Here is a 23,321-nt window from a genome sequence, read left to right as displayed (position 1 = left end):
CCTCGCTCCGCACGAACACGCATATGCTTCCTTTGTTGTTTTGAGAGTTCAAAGGACACAATTTTTCGGACAAAGTTCGGTGGCTGCAACATTAGGTTGAGGGTTAATTCGACTAGAGGCTGAAGTGGAAAATAGGGCAGGTCGCTATATAGCTTATTCCTGTAAGAGTTTTTTAGTGTAGTTTCTGCATAACCCGGATGTCCTCCTCAATTAGCCGAGCCGGTTTTCATTACGGTAAACGTTTTGCATGCAAAAACAATTTTATACAAAAACAAAAACATACAAAAACAAAAACAAACAGAACAGTAAAGAGTAAAGACCTAGGCTGGTAACCACCCGCTTTGGTGGCTTAGTGGCTAAACCGTTCTGGTGCTGAGCCTAACTACGCGGGTTCGATTCCGAGCTGCGGCGGCTGCTTTTCTGATGAAGGCGAAAATGAACACAACCGTGAGTTCGAAAGTTGGGCGAAGTTTAAAGATCCCGAGTTGGCCAAGATTAATCGGGAGCCCGCCACTAGGGCGCGCCTCAGCTTCTGTGCAGCGACGGTGCGTTAAATCCCCAAATCCCCAAATCAATCAATCAATCAATCAATCAATCAATCAATCAATCAATCAATCAATCAATCAATCAATCAATCAATCAATCAATCAATCAATCAATCAATCAATCAATGGAATATCTACTGGTCCATAACTGGAAACGAGGTATTCACGTAAGCCCGTCTGGACACTTAAGTCCTGATTGCAAACAAAAAAGCAAACAAAAAAATTACACCATCTTCCCTCGTGGGAACCGTGAGGGGATGCAAAGCCGTGCAATCTGGATCAGCTACTCGCCGCTGCCGTTTCAAAGCGGCTTCTCGTTCTCGAAGCGAGGAATCCGCTGCTCGAAGCTGCCGTTTACGTTCGGCGTCGCGAGCTCTCCTCTGAGCAGCCTTGTCTTCGGAGGTGCTCGCGGTTCTGGCAGTGTGCTGGCTGGCGCTAGTTGAAGGTGTGCCAGCCAGTTCAATAAAGGAATCGTTGGCGTCCATTTCCAGTCATCGGACGGCACAGTACCGAAGAAGCAACTGAGCGGAGCGCGGACCGGGTTTATTTGCAGAGCAGAGGAAGTGGAGAGGAGGAGCAGCGCGCATGCGCGTGATTAGACAGCTGGTGTGGAGAGGGGAAAGGAGGAGTAGCGCGGGCTAGCGCACAGGTGGTGTGGAGAGGAGGAGGGGAGAGAGTGGTGTTATCACAGGTAGTGTGGAGAGGCGGAGAGGTGCGGACGCCCGACGACGGACGACGGAGGGTCGACTAAGAGATGCTTTGTATCTAATAAAAGGCCGACCGTAGTCTTTTACTTCCCGTCTTCACAATGACGTTGGTATACATGAGGCACGCATAAGTGCGACAATATATGATAGACCAAACTCGAGGAAACGGCAGTTGAGAGCCCTTCGGTCAGTCGAAAGTTTACGCCGTTGTGTCATTATCGAGAATTCCTCATGAAGGAGCAGCATGAGCTTTTTTATGCATATGCGCGTGAAGCACGCCAGTTTATCTCAGGAGCCAAGTTTCTTGCGTGCTTGGATGGAGTATTTGCAGTTACCTGGCGTTTCGTGGAGCCGTACTAATGCGATTTACTCTGTTTTTTGGAGTTGCAGATTTCACCTACGTACTGCAGTTACAGTCGCCACATGGAAGGGTATTCCCACACCACGACATATCTCGCGTGGCCAAGACAGGCTCTTCGTTAGCCACTTTCTCTTTTATTAAGGCATCGAATCTTTGAGTCCTGAGCCGGATTTGCAGCTATTGAAGGGGTAAAGACGCAAAATGGGCAGTAAGCTTTGTCCAACGCTGCTTTCCTAAATAAAGGTATCGTTGAAATTTATGGCACATAAGCAGTCGATATTTGTGACCAGTTTATCTACAGTGAATCTGGAGTCTAGTCAAATTCATCAGATTTTGTTTTTACTTTTATGGTGGGTGCACATTCAAAAACATATAGTGTTTTATGTGTGAGAAGTTCTTGGCTCCGATTCGGTTTATGACGAGCGTTTTGAATTTCTGTACTATTCACTCTAGGCTCGAGTGGCGTCTGAAGAGTACTTTAAAAATTAACTGCAGTTTCGGAATCGTTTTTGCGGCTCGAGCTACGTATTAGGCACTGCTGCGCAGTGGCGACGCTGTAGGCGTACAATCACCAGAGCATGTACTCCCCAGCGTGCTTGATGGCAATTCCCGTGAGTGTCTTCTTTGCCGAGCATCTGTCGCGCGTGAAATTAAAGGTAGCCATTTGTTTTAAGCTATGTTTCTGCCCACTTCACTAGAAAGATTTCTGTGATTTTAAACTCAATCTTTGAAAGGTACATCTGAGGTTCTTGCGCCCTCTGCTGCAAGAGAAGCACTCAGAACGAACCCATCTAAATTAGGTCGAGTTTCTCGTAGCTGGCTCACAAATGACGTGGAAGGGTTGTTAGCCCAGCTGACGTCTTATGCAACAGTGCTGAAAGCAAGAGTGACGCCGATGCTGGCGCGTATTGCACAACAGCACTCGCAAGCGGCTCGTCGAGGATAAAAGCTGGCATCGAGTTAATTCAGGGCCGTCGCTTGCGGCCAAATGCAACGCAGTGAAGTGAAACGGAGATTTCCCATGTAAACCTGTTGCGCATGCGGAACATCAAAGGCACAGCGTTTATTTCAGCTCGCACTCAGGAGCCCACCTACGTGACATTCACTAGCCACCTTTAAGAAAGTCATCTGGAATTGCTCTAGGTATAACCACACCCGAAGCGGACGACAATAATATAAGAGGCGCGCGTACATACAATTTTTATTCATGCAAAAAGAGAGGGGGATACAAAGGGGTATATAGACAGAAACTTTGATTTTGAGTACGACTCTAAAGCCGGTCATTTTTTGAGCTTGCTCGGGAAAAACACAATGAAACAAGTTGAAGCAAATGAACCTATCATGAGAGCAAACATTACATTAGAATAATAGCTAAAGGCATGTAGGGTTGACTGCTGCCAAGGTAGCTTCTTTACTCACGTTCGCTCTCATTGAATGAAGTCACGTTCCTCATTGAACAGAAAGACTGATGCGGTGGAGAAGCACCCATTTGATTTGGTGATTATGTGAACTGATTCAACATTCTTGCTCGAGATGTTTTTGTGCACGCCAAGATATCTATGTTGTGAAACTCCGGTGTGCAATCGCCCGCTTTGTAGTGGAGTTACAGCTTCCTCATCGTCTTTGTTTGCTGGCTTGAGCACCGTTGTTGCCTCAAATTTGCGCATCATCTCGCCTTCTTGTCACCCACTTTCCCGTAGTTTTGAATTGTGAGATTCCAGATGAAGCAGTACCAACTAGCCCCATTAGTGGTCCTTACAAACAAACTTTTATGCTGCCTTGACTGCTTTTATTGTCAAGAAAAGTCATTACACCTCCCTTATATATTAAAAATTTATTTTCGAACTGTCAGTCAAAAACGAAAATACGCACAGCTTTCTGTCACTTTCTAATTAGTTTAACCCAGAGATTATAACTACCGGTTTTGCATAATTCTCGACTTCTTTGTCTGAGCAAATATAAAAACTGGCCTAAAAGCAATCCTGGTTGAAGAAAGGAATAACACTGCAATAAATGTAAAAATATCGAGCAGTGAATACGGCTTTCCGATGTGGCTCACTTGAAACTACATGCGGCACTTTTTCCGAATTTTCTGGTGCCTCGCGTACTAGTAAGAGACACACATTGCACAAATTCGCTGTCCGAACATTCTTCCATGTATGTGATAAAGTTAATGTGCCAACGGTTTGCATACATCTTCCTTGAGGATCCTAAAGTTCCGACTTGGTCTAACCGAGTGTTTGATTTGAGAGCTACATTCGAGTGTTTGGAAGACTGGTTCAAGAGGTTTCCATTTCACGAGAGCATTCCGTCATTCTCAGCGGGCCCGTGCTGTCCCACACGAGCCCCTGCCACCTCGGTTGAACATCTACCTACACCAAACTACGTCGCAGAAGGAAATTATTTTCACAGCTCTCAGGTCAAAAAACTGAAGACCGCCCCTAACCGACATCGCTCCTGTGTCAATAAAATGGTCCATACAGCGCTGAGTGGCCATTTATTTTGCGCTACTTACAGCATAGCTCAAAGCATCTACGTTTTTCTTTAAATGTAACCCTGCGTTGAAGTTTGTAATGTCAAGGCTGTGTACGTTTCTGTCGAAATGTTCGTGTGTTCATTATGACTTGTTCCTTGCGTGGAGACCTCCTCTTCTCTCTTAATATAGACTTTACTCATGACTGAAGTGTGTATTTCATGAAAAACCGACTGACATAAAAATATGGTTACACGCTCCATTTACACCAAAATCATCGCTTCCTGAAGTGCCACAATTAAAGTACGAACACACCACTAACAACGTTTCTCCATACTAGCTTAAACAGCCACTGGTCCGAATATATACTCCACCACGCATTATATAATGATACAGAAGTTGCAGGAAACGTCTACGTTTGGGCCTTAAGATGTAAGACGCGATAGCGTTACGTCGTCGTCACGGGATATTTTCGAATGGAGCTGCTTGGAATCGCCATTCATGCTCTCCCAGCGCTGAAGTTTAAACTAATGAAACTAACAACAACGGCTTTGTGTGGGAGAAAGAGCTTCACTGAGCAGAAGCGGTAATTGATGAAACCTCGTATCCTTTCTGTCTTCTGCGCAGCAGTATCATTGTCGGAAAGGCCTACGAGCAAGCCTTCTCCTTTCCACATTCGGTTTAGGCAACTACGCCTAATTGGAGCTTCAGGCACGACCCCTCTTTTGGGTGTGCAGACGTACTTCCGGGTTTACAGGGAACCCGCTCTTCCGTGGTCGATTTATGAGCATGGCTAAGAGCAGACAGTTACCCTATACGGAAAGTTGCCGAGGGGATCACGTCAACAGTGGCTCATCGGCGCATGCTCCAACGGCTGGAGAACGAACTGACTGCGCAGACGCGATGCTACATGAATCACCACGCACCATTTCTGTCATAGAATTGGCCGTAGCATCATCGCCCTGATTCCCACTCCCCAGTTACCCTTTGGATCTGGCTGCCTCAGTCGTAGTTTGCGGTTGGCAGTGGTGACGTATTTGCGCGGACACTTAATAGCGAACAGCTAGCGGGCACGGCAAAATCAAGAAATGAGCGTAATAATGCTATCGCGTTAAAAACTGCAACGAATGCTTTCTGAACGTTGCTAGGCTGTATGCAGCTTCTTTCGAACGGTGAGCTCACTGTTGAAACTGGTATATCGGATCATCGCCTCTTGTATTTTTGTTGCGACTTGAGCAGTGTACAAAGTCGAACTTCGCTGTCTGCTTCTACTGTTAAAGACTTCGACCGTGCTGACGATGTGTCTATTATAGACTACCTAGAGATTGAATTAGGTAAACCAGTTAGTGAAAACGTACCCTGTTTGTGGACAAGATTTGAAACTTCAATCAAATATTGTGTGACAAATTTTGTCCCCTCAAGAAAAAAGACGTCGAATCGAAAGAATCCTTGGATCAATCGTGAAATTTTGCATATAAAACGGAATTTGAAGCGACTCAGAAGCCAACATCATACAAACACGCAGATGTTTCGGGTGTTAAAGCAATCTCTAGCTGACATGGTTAGTGCAGCAAAGACACATTATTTTAATGTAACACTCCCTTGGTGTGTAAGGAGCGATCCTTCTAGATTTTGGCAACATCTTAAGGAGAAAAAGAAAAAGGTTGAAAAAATTAAAAAGAACGACGTTGTTATTACGGAGGGTGAACAAATAGCACGAGAATTCAATCAGTATTTCCAAAGTGTATTTACTTTTGATTCTACTCCGACGAACCTTGTTTACGATTTTGACATTACCACAGTCCCAGAAATTCCCGTCTCTGGAGTGTTAACCATGCTTCGTAAGCTTAACATCAGAAAAAGCCCTGGGCCAGACGTCATTCCTAATGACTTTTTACGACGCTTTGCGCTACAGCTAGCCGAGTTCTTAACTAAAATTTTTCAGGCTTCTTTGTTATCTAGTCAAATTCCAGAAGTATGGAAATGGGCGCCGATTAAGCCAGTTTATAAGAAAGGAGACAAGTTAAAAGTGTCCAATTATCGTCCGGTATCCATTACGTGCGCTTGTTGCAAGCTATTGGAGCATATAGTAGCCGGTTACATTCAAAACTTTTTAGCCGAAAATAACGTCTTATCTTCCCTCCAACATGGCTTTCGGAAAGGTCTCTCTACTGTCACTCAATTGGTAACAGTTCATGAATTTTCTAAGGTACTTGACAATGCTGGGCAAGTAAATGTTGTGTTCCTTGACCTTTGTAAAGCGTTTGACAAGGTGTCCCATAGCAAGCTGCTGTCTAAGCTTACGGCGATCGGTCTTCCCGCGTATTTGGTTAAGTTAGTTCGTGAATACTTAAAAAATAGGATGCAATTTGTTGATGTTGGGGAATGCGTTTCTGATGCTCTGTCTGTCTCATCTGGAGTGCCTCAGGGCAGTGTGCTGGGCCCCTTCTTTTTCTAATTTACGTCAATGATTTGACTGAAGTGGTTTCTGGCGCGGTTTATTTGAAATTGAATTCGCTGATTGTGTTTGTTTATGAATGTTCGTTCTGCAAGTGATCAGGCTATACTACAGGAAGCTATTGACAGTGTTCAACAATGGTGCAAAGATTGGGATATGGAAATTAACTCGCAAAAAACAGTCTTTTTAAGAATAACGCGTAAAAAGTATCCCAGTGTTTTCCAGTACCGCCTTCATGGCCTCGCAATTTCAGAAGTTTTATCTTATAAGTATTTAGGCGTCACTTTTACTCAAAATTTGACATGGTCCCAACATATTTCCGACATATGCGCATCAGCCTTTAAAAAGCTATGTTTGTTAAGGCGAAAGCTTAAGCATTCTCCGTGTAATGTTAAGCTCTTAGCCTATCAGACTTTCATCAGGTCAAAACTTGAATATGCGTCTATTGTGTGGGACCCGCAAACTAAAAAAGATGTCAACCAACTTGAGATGCTCCAAAGAAAATGCGTTCGTTTCATTTATGGCAAATACAGACGACAAGACTCCCTTTCGGAGCTCATGACCAACAATAATATCCCTTGCAAGGGTGAAGGCTTGGGCGAGTTGGTACATGATTATAAAAGGGGAACAGCGCAAACTCAGACAAGACACAAGAAGAAGGAGGTGACAAACACGAGCGCTGACTTACAACTGAGGTTTATTCCTTGGCTTTCCACATATATATGCCAATAGTCAAAAGCATAAGAAAAACCGAAAATGTCACGATAGAAGGAGATACGAAGCCGCTCATCACGCTTCACCGACGCCATCTGCCACAAACACTTGCTGTCCTATTGAGGGACAGATAATTAATCTCTTTCTGCGAGAGGGACAAGGAAGGAACGCTAACACATTTATCTTTTCTGCACAATATTTCTGCGGCTTAAATTATTTATCTTGTTATTTTATCTTTGTGTCGTGAAATGTCCTGCGTTTTTTGAAATATTGGGGCGCAGTCGCGGCAATCCCGACAGTGGACACCTAAGTGGCCACTAATCACCGTATGTACGTTATAGTTATGTTCTCTTAATCTTTCATTTAGGCATCGTCCAGTCTGGCCTACATACGTTTTCCCACAAGACAGCGGAACGGAATAGACGACGCCTTTAACACATTCAACAAACCGGTTTTCGTGCTTTACGGAGCAAGACTGCACTGTTCTTTTGGTTTTGTTTACTCTAGAACACATGGAGGAAAGCTTGTTGGGAGCGGAAAACACAACATTTACGCTAGCTCTTTTTCCTATCTTTGAACAGTGCAGTCTTGCTCCGTAAAGCACGAAAACCGGTTTGTATTCTTCACTTGCCCCTCCTGCTAGGGCCATTCTGGCCTGCAGTATTTTGAAATAAATAAATAAAATAAATAAAATAAATAAATAAATAAATACAGGAAACCGCCGTTGAAATGCAGAGAAATATTTTTCCATGAACGCCGTTCAATACCAAGCAGGAACGTGAGCATTCTTACTAAATAAACAGGAAGCATTCTTGTTAAATGAACCCTTGAGTCCTACAACCGTACTTTTATACTGTAAAACGTGCTCCACTGCTGCCGCTAATGCTTAACTGCTTAACTGAAGTGTCACTCATAGTATAGGGTGGTTCTCTTGGAATTAAAGTTGTATTAACCCCACTCGCGTAATCTTTTGTCACGGGGCAAGAAAAAACTCTTTTAGTATCAGATTTCGTTATATATATCCTCAAACGCGCACTGCTTCTCCTTGATTAGCGTGGCAACAACTGCGCCTTGCGACGTCTGCCGCGACCCCAGAAACCTTGAGAGCCCTATTGTCTTTGGGCCCCCGTTTGCATCACAAAGACGTGAGCTCTAAACAACTACCAGCAAACTGAAACTTCGAAGACTGCTTTCTCAGGAGCGTACCCTGGACATTGTCTGGTCCTTTACGAGAGAATTAAGGAATGACGGCGCTCAATAACCGCGTAGGGCAGTGCATGGGCTTTGATATTGGAGATGACAATGGGCCGGACACATACGGCGGCCCAGAGGCGTAGAGAATAAGTAGCCCGTGCAAATGGGCACTCTGCAATAAACTATTTACAGCACCAACTTAAGAAAACCAATGCCCCTTTAATTATTACCCGGAAAATGGTTAAAACGCAAAGCTTTCTCCCATGCAACTATAGCCAAAGCCAAGTTCCAAAATCCATTGTCCGACAGTCGGAAATCCAAACTGCCCAAGTCAAAAGCCAAAGTGCCTTTCAACTCAATCGAAGAACACATTCAACGTGCAACGCTGCCTAGAGAATGTATTTCCTCATCATAGTCACTAACTATGTGTAGTGCCAACCCATATATTGCGGATTACGAGAGAGGATTTTGGAGGATTACGACGGCCTAGGTCTGGTACGTGTGCAAAAGCCTCCGATTGTTACATTATGTGATGTGTGATTATTGGGAACTTTTGTGAAATCCACTGCGTTAAGTTGTTTTTTTTTGCGGTGTGTTCAAATCAAATAAAATCTAAGCAAGGTTTAGTTCAACATTGCACAACTTCGACAATGTTGATGGTCACTCTGGCAAGAAGCTGCAGAGACAGCTTGGTGGGGCCAGAGCGCCGGTGCAGCTGCGACAACTTTGGTGATACACAACACATTGCACACCCTAATTTGTGGGAAACGAAAATTATACAGAAGCAATGCTCTAATCCAGTGAACAATAAGTCATCATTATTAATCAGTAACATGGAAGTCCAACTTTGCAAGGCGTGAAACACATACCGCGCAAAATACCATTCCTTATAAGAACACGAACAACATTTTGGATACAAACATCACCAGAATTCGTCGTTGCAAATTATAGAATGCAATTCTTTGCAACTGATACGGGAACTTTCAGCAATACGTGGACGTAATCGGTTAAGCATCATAGGTTTGTTGTGACTAAGCGATTGCAAAAAGTAGACAGTGCGACATCGAGGAACCACATATTAGATGCGACGCTAAGAGTATCTCTTGTCGGCGGCACTGTCTTTCCTGCGTGCGTCCGTCGTCGTCGTCGTCGGCGGCGGCGTCCGCACTCTCCTCCGCTTACCCCTCTCCTCTCCGATAGCGAACACTCTCTCGTGAGTGGCGTTGGATTGGATTCGATTGGCTTGGCTTGGCTTGAATTTGGATTGGATTGGATTAAAGTGGATTGTGTTGGATTGTGTTGCGTCATAGCCGCGGCAGACGCACTGGCGCCGGCGCGTGCCCAGGTGAGAGCGAACACTCTCTCAACAGCTGCGGGTGTGCGGCCAAGCGCGCTCTCACTCCGCCGATGGGTGGCGCTGCGCGCGGTGCTGCGCATGTGCAGTACTCTCTCTCTCTCCGCGGTCTCCTCTCCTTCGGGCGCGCTGCGCATATAACCGGTGTGCCGCTCCCCGGCGGCCTTTCGGTCGACGGTTGCTCTCCGCTTGCGCTTGAACCCCCCTCAGCGTCGCATCACACCAGGGTTCCCGCGAGGGGAGGTGGGCGTAATTTTTTTTCTTGTTCACGAGTTCGACCTCTTTCCGTTTTGTAATGATAGACCAGACATTTCCTCTATAAAATTATGGTTGGCAGTGCTCAAAAGTAAAGCCGATACAAGAGACGGCACATGTAACGATTCCTAATGTTGATCATGTTGTAATGCCGAACTAGCTCTTTGGTGGGGTGAAAATGCGGAATGCGAATAATACATCGGATAGCTTTTTTTCCCAAGGAGATGGAATGCATCAACGTTTTTTTAGTAGTCTTGCATCATACAAATTTGCAATATTTCGAGTGAGGTCTGAAAAGGGCGTTATAAACTAGTAGTTTACACTCATTGGGAAAATGTCACGACAATGATATAGTGCACCCACAGCCGAGGATAACTTTTTGGCCAACAATTCAATGTGAGAGTTCCATATCAGGCGCTGGGAGAATACCACTCACAAGATTTTCTGCTCTTTTACAATGTCGATCGGTGATGAACCCAGTTGGCTTTTAAAGTTGGCTTTCCTGAAGTGTATTTTACTTAGGTCTCAGCGCCAGCAGAGAAGCATGGATAGATGGATAGCTTCGATTGGAAAAAAACCTGTCTGGAATCACCGTCACGTTTGTCAGTCTGGCTGGGTTACTATCAAGTGTGGTGCTGCAGGCGTAGAATTGTTTGCCGAGTACCCGTACAGTCAGTAGCGGGTAACGCCCTGCACTTGCACAACAATGCCGAACTGGAGAAATTAGAACATTTATTTGTTGTAATAGCGTTAATGGGGATAATTGATGGAGCAGAATTTGGAACACCAAGAAATAAATCAAACATCACCAATAAAATGTTTACCAAAAATGAACTGACGAATTCGAAAATATTCAACTCATATATCTCCCCCAAAACAGAATATTAAACAAAGAAATCCTCAAAATAGCGTTCACAATACAACTAAATAATATCGAAATTTAGCAAATCATTTACAGCCTGCATTCCCACAAAAAAAATTCCCCCGCATTTCCCCGAAGGGGAGTATGAGGAAGTGCGAAGCACGGGGTGATGCTATGAGGGGGAGTTTGTTGAAGTTTCGGTGGCATTTTGCCCGTTAGTTACATTAACACCCCCTCGTGATCACGTTCGGTTTAACACGCCTCGTTTGTCCCTCTGCGGAAATCTTGGTGAATTAACGTGTATGTTCGAGAGGAGGAGCGCACCGCACCGCAGCGCACCGCAGCTGCGAAGCGCCGACCGGAGTGAAGGGAGAGGAGGCGCAGTCACGTGAGAGAATGCAGAACTAGCGGGTTTGTAGTATCACGTGTACACCACGCAGTTATCAAGCCGCTATAACGCCGCTGAGTCGCCAACGCACGCCGCTGACGACGTAGTTTGAATGCGTTAAAGATATAAGGCGCGTTACTAACACTGATATCAACGTCGCGTCCGTGGCTTAGTCGGTAGAGCGTCGCGCTGCGGCCGCAAAGTCCGCAGATCGAAACCTGGCGCCGGCGGCGGCGGCGGCGTCCGCATGCTCCTCTATATTTAAAAAAGAAACAGCATCCGGCGCCAGGTTTCGATCCGAGGACTTTGCGGCCGCAGCGCAACGCTCTACCGACCACGCCACGGGCGCGACGGTGATATCAGTGTTAGTGACGCGCCTTATATCTTTAACGCATTCAAACTACGTCGTCAGCGGCGTGCGTTGGCGACTCAGCGGCGTTATAGCGGCTTGATAACTGCGTGGTGTACACGTGATACTACAAACCCGATGGAAGAGATGGAAGAGAAGGCGGCGAGGCGGTGGGCTGCGGGGGCCGAGCGCAAGCGCCGCAAGCGGGCCGACAACCGTGCATTCGCACTTTCACATTCTCCCCCTCGGGGAAATGCGGGGGAATTTTTTTATATAGTGTAGTGGCCTGGCTGGCGCGCCGAGAGAGGGTGTTGCGAGCTGGAGAGTAGTAAAGGGGCTTTAGGAGAGTAGGCGAGGGGGGAGAGGACGCGCTATGCGAGCGCGACGATTCAGGCTCGCTTAAGAAGTGCATTCGCACTTATTCCTGGCCAATCTCCCACGTGGGTATGTGCCATGTCAGCGGCCAGGCAGCGCGCGCCCATCTCCCCCCGTTGCTAAGGAAGACGAAAAGCGCGCGCACCCGCAGCTGTTGCCATGCGGACGGCGGAAGGTTCGGGGTCGCTTATAAAGTGCATTCGCACCTAAAAATGGAAATTAAGTGGAAGTGACAGCTTTGGAAGTGACAGCTTTGTTCCTTATCGTAGCGTATATGGAGATATTTGGCCGATAGTAATTTTGAAAACCCAATAAAAAACAAAAATAAATGCATAAAAATTTCCCAAAATGATCTGACAAAATAAAAATATGTGTCTTTGAGACTTAAAGGCCAACTGCACTCAAATTTCACCTCGGCCATATTTATTTGTAATGCGTAGTAAGTACCCCAAAATCAGCTTTGACCCAAGTGGTAGTCCCATGAAACGCCTCGTTAATCAGTCAGAAGCGTTTAAAAAAGCTCCGCCGCAGACCACGCTGCACCTGCCGGCGGATCGCGTAAACAGCCATGACGCGCCTGTGACGTTTCAGCCGACGGGGGCTTCTTCCTCTGGCCAGCCACGCAGCTGGAGAACCGGTCGAGCTCTGCTGCGCACGCTTCACCCATCTGCTGCCCCGTGCGCGCGTAGAGCTTGCGCGCAGACATTCCCCCGAGCTGGTGACCGTCCGGCCGCTCGCTGGACGGCTGCAACGTCACTGCAATGGCCGCGTTCTCCTCGGTTTCGGTTTCAAAATCGCCGATTTTTGCAGACCGTTTGCGGCTTCCACGCGCGTATTTCAGCTGTTGTATTTTGCATGCTGCTTTCTTTTTAAGCAGACTATACGAAAATAGGGTTTTTAAGAGGTCGAAATTTTGAGTGCAGTTGGCCTTTAACTAATAATTAACTGAAAAATGTCGTAAAAGAACGTTGTTAACACGAATAAACTCACGCAAGCAGACCACCCCTGCACTCCTACAAGCATCCCCGGAAAAATACATCATTGGAAAAGCAAAAGCATTTGTTTTAAAATTGTACATTTACATTACTGGCGAAACAAAAGACACAGTAGACTTACAACAATAGTATTACCGCGCGTCTTTGGTAACTCATAGTTAAACCCGCCAGGCACGAAATCCCAATTTAGAGGAGCGGCATACCAATGCTATGGATTAGTACACAATTCTTCGATTTTCTGAAAAAGTCTTTTTTTGCGTGGATAGTGGCTTTGCGTAAACCAATTGTTGCGTGGCGGCAGAAGTGATGAGGCGACTAATGGTTGTCGGAAAGGCAACCATGAATTTGGAAAGAGATGCAATTGGTGCATTTACAGAATGTGCATGGCGACCACAAGATGATGACGATGATGATGAGGATGTCCTTACCGCGCGCAAGGACGCAGCCACATCTTCGTCGTCCTCATCGTCTTCTGTCTCTAGCTATGGCAGTAAGGAACATTGGCCGCCTACGTGTACCGGGACATCACCCTTTCCCCTTCTCTCCCCCCCTTGTTAGAGTGTGACCGTAATGTCAGGGGACGTGGCGAACAATCAGCGTGGCGCAATTGCACATCATCAAGGACGATGACGAGAAGGAAGAAGCTGTGTGGAGGCCGCAGCCAGCCCGGGCTCAGCTATGACTGCATGTTAATAGTTAGCGTTATGTGTACGTATCGCGTCATCGCCACATGGTTCGTGTGGTCTGCCGCAACGTTACTGCACTTTCACAGGTAGTCACATCCTTTGCGGACGTCTTGTGAGGATGCAACAAGTTGCCAAAAGAATTTAAAACCAGCTGCTAAAGCAGGCAGAAAGACATGTCCGCTGAGCTCTACAAAAAAGAACCCTTTTGCGGAACGTGATATTCAGTCTACATCCTCTACCTAATAAAACCGAGTAAACAGTCGAGCCCACTTGCAATGGCCGCAGTTATAACAAAAGCTTTGTTACAACGAACAAACGCCCAAGCCCGCAGCAGCATGCATTGAGGCAATGTCATTTTGTTTCAGATATAAGGAATTGGCGTTAGGGTGCAAGTCGGGGACAGCGAACAACGTACCGTCGCATGACCGCGCCTGGCGTTAGTAGTCTCCTCTTGATCGCGTTTCTGCTTATGCGAAGCATCAAATGAACTTCTGGGGCTCACGCTTTGCCAAGAGAACTTATTACAGCCAGCAAAAATACCTGAGAGGAAGAAACTGTAAACAAAAAAGGACTTCCTTGTCGTGGTTTTCATGTAACCCCGCCTCCCCCAACTTCGTCTGCAGGTGTACGGAGGTAGCGCACAATGGAAAGGGGGTGAAGCGAAATACCGGAGAAAATAAGGGAATCCATGGGGACTTTTAGGAAGTTGGCGTTGGCACTGTGCCAACACCTGCTAGACCTATGCGTTTCTCCTGTATAGCCTGTCTGCGGGCAGACGAATTTGCGGAAGGAATTTTGTAGGGCCACGAATCAGGTACGCTTGATTTTCTTCAATGCTTGTCCAAGCTCGCTCGGGCTTTCCTCTCCATTTTGGCCGAGAGGAAAGTAAAAAAGAAGCATGAGGCAACCTGAAACGCGAGCCATTAAGCGAAAACGTGGTCATGTGCCACTGAGGGGTAATCGGTTGTTCTCTTCGAACATTGTGAACGATCCTATGCAGGGAGCCATAAACTGCAACCTGGTTAAAAATTGCGATCAGTATATGTCGACAATATATTATTTTTAAAGAGAAAAGATACTGAACTCCAAGATCAATGCGGACCTGTTCACCAGGAAGTGTAACGGGCCCAATGAAAATTCATAGGACAGGTATGCATATATTATGAGCCGTTTGTAATCTTATTAACTTCTTTTAGTGCTGGGAATTCTATTTCGGTGGTCGAGCAGCAAACTTCCCCTTATGGCTGCAGCGAACACCGCGTTACCCCTGTACGTGGACCAGGCGATGTCCAAGGCCGTGTCAGTGCGCCCGTCTTATGCGTGCCGCGTTTCCACGGGCACAAAACGCCTAATACACTTATAGAGAACTGCAGATATAACGAACAAATTTAGCGTTTTTGTCGAGTTCGTTATAAGTGCGCTCGACTGTACACAGCAACGCTATTTTATGATGGGTTTGTCATCGTAAAGAGCTGTTACTGGAGAAGACTCGAAGTCGATCCCAATGAAGAAATAGCGAACAAAGGCACCCGACTTCTGTCTGATCGCGTTTTACTTTCGTTCCACGGCTTAGTGTACTGTTGAGAAGTGTTCCGGGGGAGCGTGTTCGGGCATTCACAATGTTAACGGGCCTCATGAATGCCAGCGGCGGTACCGGGCCAATTGTAAACTTTTACCTTTTTCACGGCTTCTGTTATCGCAGACCGCTCGCGCTCCTCCAAGGTTTCGGAGGAAAGGGGAACTGGGAGAGAAACCGAAATTGACGGCTTTTCTATGGGAATGTTGGAGCTGTTTCCGACAGGCTATAGATGAAACCTTAGACTCTAACTTTTGTTGCAGTTGTTGCGACGGCTTTTCAATGAGCTAAAACGTGAAAGAATGTATTTTTGCACTCCCAGAATTTCTAGAATGTTTTGTAAACTTTGTATTCGTACAATCATTTTTTGCTTTTGTATTTAAATTGGTAATAAGAAGGTCACACCAGAGCAGTACCAAAAATTTAATATAACTTGGCTGGGTTTTGGAGAGTCTGCGATGCCGGCAACCTGGGATGGAGCTTCAATATATAACGGGAACCCTGAGATCAGTACACAATATTGAGTTTGTAGTTCTGTAGATACTTCCATCAGACAACAGCCACCATGCATTTAACATTGTCAACATGCTTCAGGGCGCCTTTACTATGGGAAACGTTTTTTACAAGAATCCATGAAAGCAAGTACTTCGAAAGGTTAAACTATGAAAATCTCCTTAAAAATGCTTCCAAAAGCGAGTTTCTCTATCAGCTCAGCTCCCTTTAGCTTTTGTTCAGTGCTTAGCTTTCATGAGACACTTCTACAAATTTATTTAGGACAACTAGAACTAACTCAAATTGTGAGGGAATTGACCATCCATGTATTTCAAGTTTTCTCATGTTTTTAAATGCAGAGCATTTCAGTAACTCACGATGTCACCCGCGTTGACGTCCGTAGTCCGCACCGCACCCCTCCCTACTATATAAAAAAAATACTATCCGGCGCTCGGTTTTGATCCCTCGACCCTGCGGGCGGAACGCAATGTACATGGTGCTCTACCCACTGCGCCACAAAGCCGACACAGAATGGGACCCTACGAACGCGCCTTATATCGTTGACTCATTCAAATTACTGCTGACGAGCGCTCTCTCGTCAGCAGTTGCCACAAGTGCAACAACATTAACGTAACGCAATACTTAACGTCGTGCGGCCCCGGAAATGCTCTGCATTTGATCGTGCCCCTCGCGAGGGGGATGTTTCACTGCGTCTTCTCTCGGTCGCGGGACCCGTGGCGCCATCTGGTGGAGGCGCGGCACAACTCGTAGCACTTTCTTTGAAAAAGCGCCTCGAAATCGCGGCAAATATGAAATAGGGATGACGCGCTTTTTTTGTGTGTGTGATTCCGCACACTTCTTCGAAGCTTTGGCCTACGAAAGGCCAAGGTTTTACGTGTTAGTTTATCTGATTGGGAGCTACAACAAGACACAGGAGATAAAACACAAAAAAGAAAAGCTCGCGGTTTTTCCGTGAACTTCAACAGTGAAACAAGGCTCTGTGCTGAGACAAGTTTGCGTGTGTTTCATCAAATTTTTTCTTTTGTTTTTTGAGCGCCATACCTATGAAGTAGAAACGTCACTAGTAAAACTAAAACGCGTGTTTGAGGGTTTTTACGCGCTCTAATTTATTTCTACGCTTTTTTCTTGTTTTCAAGTTAACTGAACCTGTCTCAAACTTTTCATTAGTTCCTGTTAAGCAAAATAATACATGCTAACATCAACGCAGCAGACTTTCATGGCCTCCAAGTTATTTCAGTTTAGCTGTTCTCACGCCAAACGACTAGTTGGACCGAAACTAGCACCAAGAAAAACCGTCATTGCTTGCAAAAGAACTCTAACAGTACTGACAGAGTGTACTGTATTTAAACAATTTTTTCTCCTTTCTGTCGTTTTGTTTTGTGATCAAAAGGTAATTTAAACGTGGAAACGAATATTAAAATTTTTCAACTATGTTTTTTTCCACCCTCTTGAGCATTGCGAAACAAAATAAATGGTGACGTGACGTTTCGCCATCAACAAAACTCAGTCACTTCTCTCAGTACAACTGAACTAAAGAAAAGTCTAAAAACATAACTCGAAACAAATGCGCGTGAGTACAGAGGGCTCTGATGCAATGTTAGAATGGTTTTGTTCTAACAAGAAACTCGGAAAGGGTGCTCATAATACCAGCAAAAGTGCTTCTGTGACTTTGTTTTGTTTATTTTGTGGCGCGTGTTCCGAACGAAGTTGCCATGTTCAGGAAACGCAGTTCGTGAGGGCCGCCTTGGAAGTGACGTTGCGGAACGTAATTTGTTCCGCCTGACGATGGCAGAAAAAAATTCCGGGTGTCAGTAGCAGTGTCCTGATAAAGGGATGTACGTGCGGCACTGGCACTCAAAAACGCCGTCTTCGAACGCACTTTTTATCCAATGAGAATCCGAGATACTTACAGCAGCTTCGTGCTGCACCATTCCCGACTCGACAGGGCTTGAATCCGTGGAGAGAGCGTTAAGACAACAAGCAAGTTTGCTCCAATAAAAATATTTCATCGCCTAAATAACTTTCATGCCGGGATACGTGGAATTCAGTTTTAAAGTTGCCTAATCAAGCAAGTAGAAACAAGATTGCCACCCACCTTCTACCTCCCAAACTGAAATAGGGATGTCCAAGTTGTGTGAAATAGAACTATGCTCGACCAAATCATCCCGATATCTAAACAGTTTCGTAGGCTTTCTGGAGAGATACATGGTGTTTGAAATAAAAAAATCACGTTGTGGGGGGGGGGGGGGTACGACGACAGGGTAATAAGAAAACAAGTACGATGCAAAAGCGTCAACAAGTCAGCGTGGATTCCCAATCTATTCCAAGAGAAGCTTCACAGGTGCCGCAAATGCTGCACCCCCTGTTAGAAAGCCTTGATACTTTTTTCAAACTTGGAAAATGAGAATAAAAAATACTTAAATGCTCAGATTCAGGGGAAATACCCAAGGTGTACGAAGTGTCTGCGAAGGGAAGTTTGACACTCACCTCAATACAGCCTTACGGCTATAAAGGACAGGTGTAGAGATTTCTCAGAAACTTTGCAGTTGAAGAAAAATTCATCATTCTCCAGGATGAATTTTGCTTTAACTTCGAAGTTCCTGAGAAAGCTGGATAGGTTTCCTTTGAACCCGACCTCTGCATTGCGGTGGATGTCCAGGTTTCTGTGGCAAAAATGATACCTGTCCAGTTATTATATAGCAGTACAGAGGAATTGTTGGGACTCTAGTCGCCCGCTTGCAGTAGTTGCAATCACCAAGACGGAAGCTGAATCAATAGGCTACACCGCTCTCTACACTTCAGGTTACTACGCGCTGGGACGCCCCGCAAGATTTCATTAAGTTTAATCAGCCAATCAACATTTGCGGTATCTTCCGTACGTCGTCTACTCAGTATACTGGCTACCTGTTCTTGGATGCTCCCAAACGTAGGCCTACATGGTCCTTGCCCAAACAAGATCGGCGCGAAAGCGGGTAGTTTGAAATACACACCTTGAAACACTCATTCATGAATAATGGCCGCAATGTTTCATATCATAGGAAAATTGTAGCGCGGTATGATCTGCAAAAACTGCCGGACATGCAAATGTGTATACTGTGTTTATAGTCCCCTTCAAGAGGACATCTTCAGCTTTCGAATGCTATGCGCCATTGGATTTGGTAAAGCATTGCTGAATTTCTGTAATTATGATAGCATTGCAGTAAAGAGGCCTTCAAAACAAAATAAAAGCCTGGTTCATAAAAAGAATGCTTTCTCCCGAAAAAAATGATGCCGATGCCATTGAACACTTCAAAAAGTAAACGAGATCAAGCATTGCAACAGATGAAGCGTTGCAAATTCTCCTGAGACTTTCGGATAATTTTTCTACAGCGTCAAAGAACATTATTCGGGCATTTTGTGGCCGCCGACTTAAGGCGGCACTAATACACAATATATGGGCAATTGCAGTGGGGCCGTTAGTTAACCATTGGACGTATCGCGTAAAAGCTCACGTACAGTTAAAAGACTTCCATGTATAATTATCGTCTGAGCGCTTGACTTTATTACGACCGTTCTACCCATAATACGTCAGTGCAGTGCAAAATATTCAAGGATTTTATTGTTTCCGCGGTTTTTGTTTAGGTGAGGAAACGTCTTTTGTCGTTGGAATGTATCATATTGAATCATCAAACAATAGGTGGTGGTGGTGGTGAAAACATTTATTGATCATTTGTTAGCCGAAGAACAGCCTCTATGAGTGGGGTCCTCAGTCCAGGACTCCAATGGCGGACGCTATCCGGCGGGCCCGCTCGATCAGCCGTTGTTGGTCTTGCGGGGCAGTGCTGGACAGAGCAGCCTCCCAAGAGGAGAGGGTGGGGATGCGTATAGGGGTGAGCCCGTCTGGTGGACGCGGACACTCCCATACAGAGTGGTAGAGGGTGGGAGTGGGGCTCTGGCAAGCCGGGCAGTTGCCAGCGTATTGGGTGGGGTAGAAGAGGTGTTTGTGGTGTAAGTTTGGGAACGTGTGTGTCTGGAGCTGCCGCCATGACGTGGCGTCGGCGCGGGACAAGGAGTGGTAAGAGGAGGAGGTAGTGTTTTTCTTTGTGTGTGGTAGTAGGCGAGTGTTAGTGTATAGTTGAGAGGTTCGTGGGATGGGATGATGGAAGCTGATGTCTTGGAGCCACCCCGGATCTGTCTGTCCGCTTCCTCTGACGCCCGGTGGGTCATTTCTCGGGCGAGCGCGTGTGCGTGCTCATTTCCAGGAAGGGAGGCATGGCCAGTGGTCCAGACAATACGAATGAAGGGAAGCTTGGATGGATCGGAGTGTCGAAGAATGTTGTTTGCTTGGATGGAGAGGATTCCAGAAGAATATGCCCGGCAGGCGGCTTGCGAGTCTGTTATAATTGCCCAGGTTTCGTCGTCGTCAGCTTCCGCGGGTCGAGCGGTGGTGATGTGGGACACAGCCAATGCTATGGCTGTTTCCTCGGCCACCCTGATGGAATCGGTGCGTAGAGAGCAAGTTGTTTGCGCATTGCCAGCAACTGCAGAGGCCACTGCCACTTTAGCGTTGGGGTTGGCTGGATAACTGGCTGCGTCGGTGTAAATCACATGTGGGTCGTGACCGTACCGGCGGGCTAGCGCTTCGACTCGGGCGCGGCGTCGGCCCTGGTTGGTTTCCGCGTGCATGTTCTTGGGGAGCGGGGCAACTTGTAAACGTGCACGAAGGACAGGGGCGCGAGAGCCACAGGGTTTGGTGGGAGAGGTGACGACGGCTCGGGGTATCCCAGGCTGGCGAGCACGGGACGACCGGTGCGGGTGGTGCTAAGGCGGATAAGCTGACCAGCTCGTTGTGCCTCAATAATTTCCTCTATTGTGTTGTGGACACCCAATTGAAGGAGACGCTGTGTAGAAGTGTAGGGGGGAAGTGCCAGGGCTGCTTTGATTCCCGTCCGTAAGGCATTGTTGAGGCGCTGGAGTTCGGAGCGCAGCAAATTGTGAAAGGGGACGTGGTAGGCAAGGCGGCTGATGAGTAAGGAATGAACTATGCGGAGGGTGTCTGCTTCCTTGAGGCCGGCGCGTCTGTTGGAGATGCGACGGATCATGTGCGTGATTTGCGCGATTTGAGTTTTGAGGAGGTGAACTGTGTGCGTGGCGCGGCCGTTAGACTGTAGATGGAGTCCTAGGACTCGGACTCGGGTGACGCACGGGATCAAATTACTGGTAAGGTAAACGGATATTTCTGGCTTGGTTACTGGTCACATGCAGGGAGGCAACACAAGAAGGCCGGACTTCTCCGCTGCGCAAGACAGGCCCCCCAGAGAGGCATAGTTCAGAACTACATCTGCTGCCTCTTGCAGGGCGTCCTGTATTTGGCCGTCCGATCCGCGTGTTGCCCACATGGTCACATCGTCCGCGTACAGCGCGTGGCGAAGCCCCGGAATTGCGTTGAGTAGAGGAGGCAGCTTAGCCATGGCCACATTGAAGAGTATCGGGGATAGAACTGAGCCCTGGGGCGTTCCTCTTCTAGTCAGTTGAAAGGGTGGTGAGCGGTGCTCACCTAACCTTATGGTGGCTGTCCTATCGGCCAGAAAGGCTCTGACGTAATTGTATGTGCGTTCTCCACAATTTGATGATGCCAGATTGTCAAGAATGAGGTCGTGTGCGACGTTATCAAACGCACCTTTTAGGTCGAGTGTCAGGACGGCGCGTGTTTGGGCTCTGTTGGGATGATCCAGGATGTCGTGCTTGAGTTGGAGGAGCACATCCTGTGTGGCCAGGTGGGAACGAAAACCGAACATTGTGTCGGGGAAAAAGTGGGTGCCTTCGAGATGTGGTTGCAGCCTAGCAAGAATTATATGTTCGAGAAGCTTGCCCAGACACGAAGTAAGTGAGATGGGGCGGAGGTTGCCAAAGGAAAGAGGTTTGCCCGGTTTGGGTATCAGGATGATGTCCGCGTGCTTCCATTCCTGTGGTAGAGTGCCCTTGCGCCACGCATCGTTGTAGTAAGCCGTCAACTGGGTTATGGCGTGGTCGTCCAGGTTGCGAAGTAACTTATATTGGATGCCGTCCGCTCCCGGTGCGGTGCTTTTTGAGAGGTGTTGAAGGGCCGCTCTCACTTCTGCCTCTGTGATGTCAGCATCGAGCAGGACATTCGTGTCAGAGGTGTCTGGGTAAGGCCGATACTGGGGGCGGGGACCGACACTGATATAGCGCTGTTTCAGTGTAGCGAGAAGGGTATCTTTGTCAAGGTTTTCCCTGTGAAGTAATGTATGGATGGCTTTGGTGGTTTCTGTTTTGGTCTGCTTGGGGTCGAGGAGACTGCGTAGCAGCGACCATGTCTTTGCTGTTCCAAGTGTTCCTTGTAGCTGGTTGCAGAAATTTTGCCAGTTGGCCCATGTCAACTCTGCTGCGTAGCGTTCGGCTTCGGCGGTGAGCAAGGCGATCCATTTACGAAGTTTCCGATTGTGCCTTTGCCCTCGCCATCGTTTGCTGAGGCTACGGCGGGCATCCAAAATATGAAGAAGGTGGCTGTCCACGTCTGGCATGTGAGCTGTTGTTTGTACGGTTCTAGTAGTGTCTGCCAGATCACTTTGAATTTGTTTAATCCACTCTGGGAGGGAAGGAAGAGGCGATTGCTCGGGGTCTCCAGTAGTTGAAGTAGGGTCAGTGTCGGGTGAGCTATCGCCACTCGGTTGGGCACGACGCTTGCGGAAGGCGACCCAGTCGGTGATTGCGACCGATCGGTTGGAAACCTTGGCGCCGAAGTCCGCTATCTCAGTGAAGAGGATGCAGTGATCACTGCCGAGTGTCTCCCCAAGGTTAGACCACCTGTGGTTGCTGAGGCCACGGGTTAGAGTGAGGTCCGGACATGTATCCCGTGTAACGCTGTTACCCATGCGAGTGGGCTGGCTAGGTTCTGTAAGAACCGTAAGGTGGCACCTGGCTATTGTCAGGGCTAGCTTTCGTCCCTTGGGAGTTTCTGTCATGTAGCCCCAAGTAGGGTGTGCCGCGTTGAAGTCGCCCACTATAAGCACGGGGCTGTTGGTCCGTTTTGCTAAAGAGAGGGTGCTGTCGAAGAGGTGGTCAAATGTGTCTCGTCTGGCCTGGGGCGTACTGTAAATGTTGAGGACGTATACACTTGTTTGCTTGGAGGTATTCGGGATGATTTCTAGTAATACGTGCGGGATGTGATGGGGACTGCTTGGAGAGTGATCAATGACTGCAATCCTCTTGTCTACAAATGTCGTCACTAGAGGCGCCTGGTCGTCATTTCTGGAGTTCGAGTACGGAGAGTAGCCTGGTAGGGTGGGATCGCATCTGACTTCTTGAAGAGCAATTACGTCCGGCGAATTTGAGTGCGTGGCTATATATTGCAAAAGTGTCCCTTTCTTGCGGCGGTAGCCTCTACAATTCCATTTCCAAATGCGCAGGGGTTCGGGCGTATGACGGGTGTGTGGCTTTGGTGGTCTCGACTTGCTAGCCGTGTTGAGGGGGTGGCTGGGCGTAGTTTAGAGCATTGCCGGGACGATCCGTCGTG

The sequence above is a fragment of the Haemaphysalis longicornis genome, unplaced genomic scaffold, assembly GCF_048455015.1.
Source record: "Haemaphysalis longicornis isolate Haplotype H1 unplaced genomic scaffold, Haemaphysalis longicornis Haplotype H1 scaffold_10, whole genome shotgun sequence".
NCBI classification, from domain to species: Eukaryota; Metazoa; Arthropoda; class Arachnida; order Ixodida; family Ixodidae; genus Haemaphysalis; species Haemaphysalis longicornis.
The sequence above is the reverse complement of the archived record's forward strand: the minus strand, read 5'-3'. Positions refer to the sequence as shown.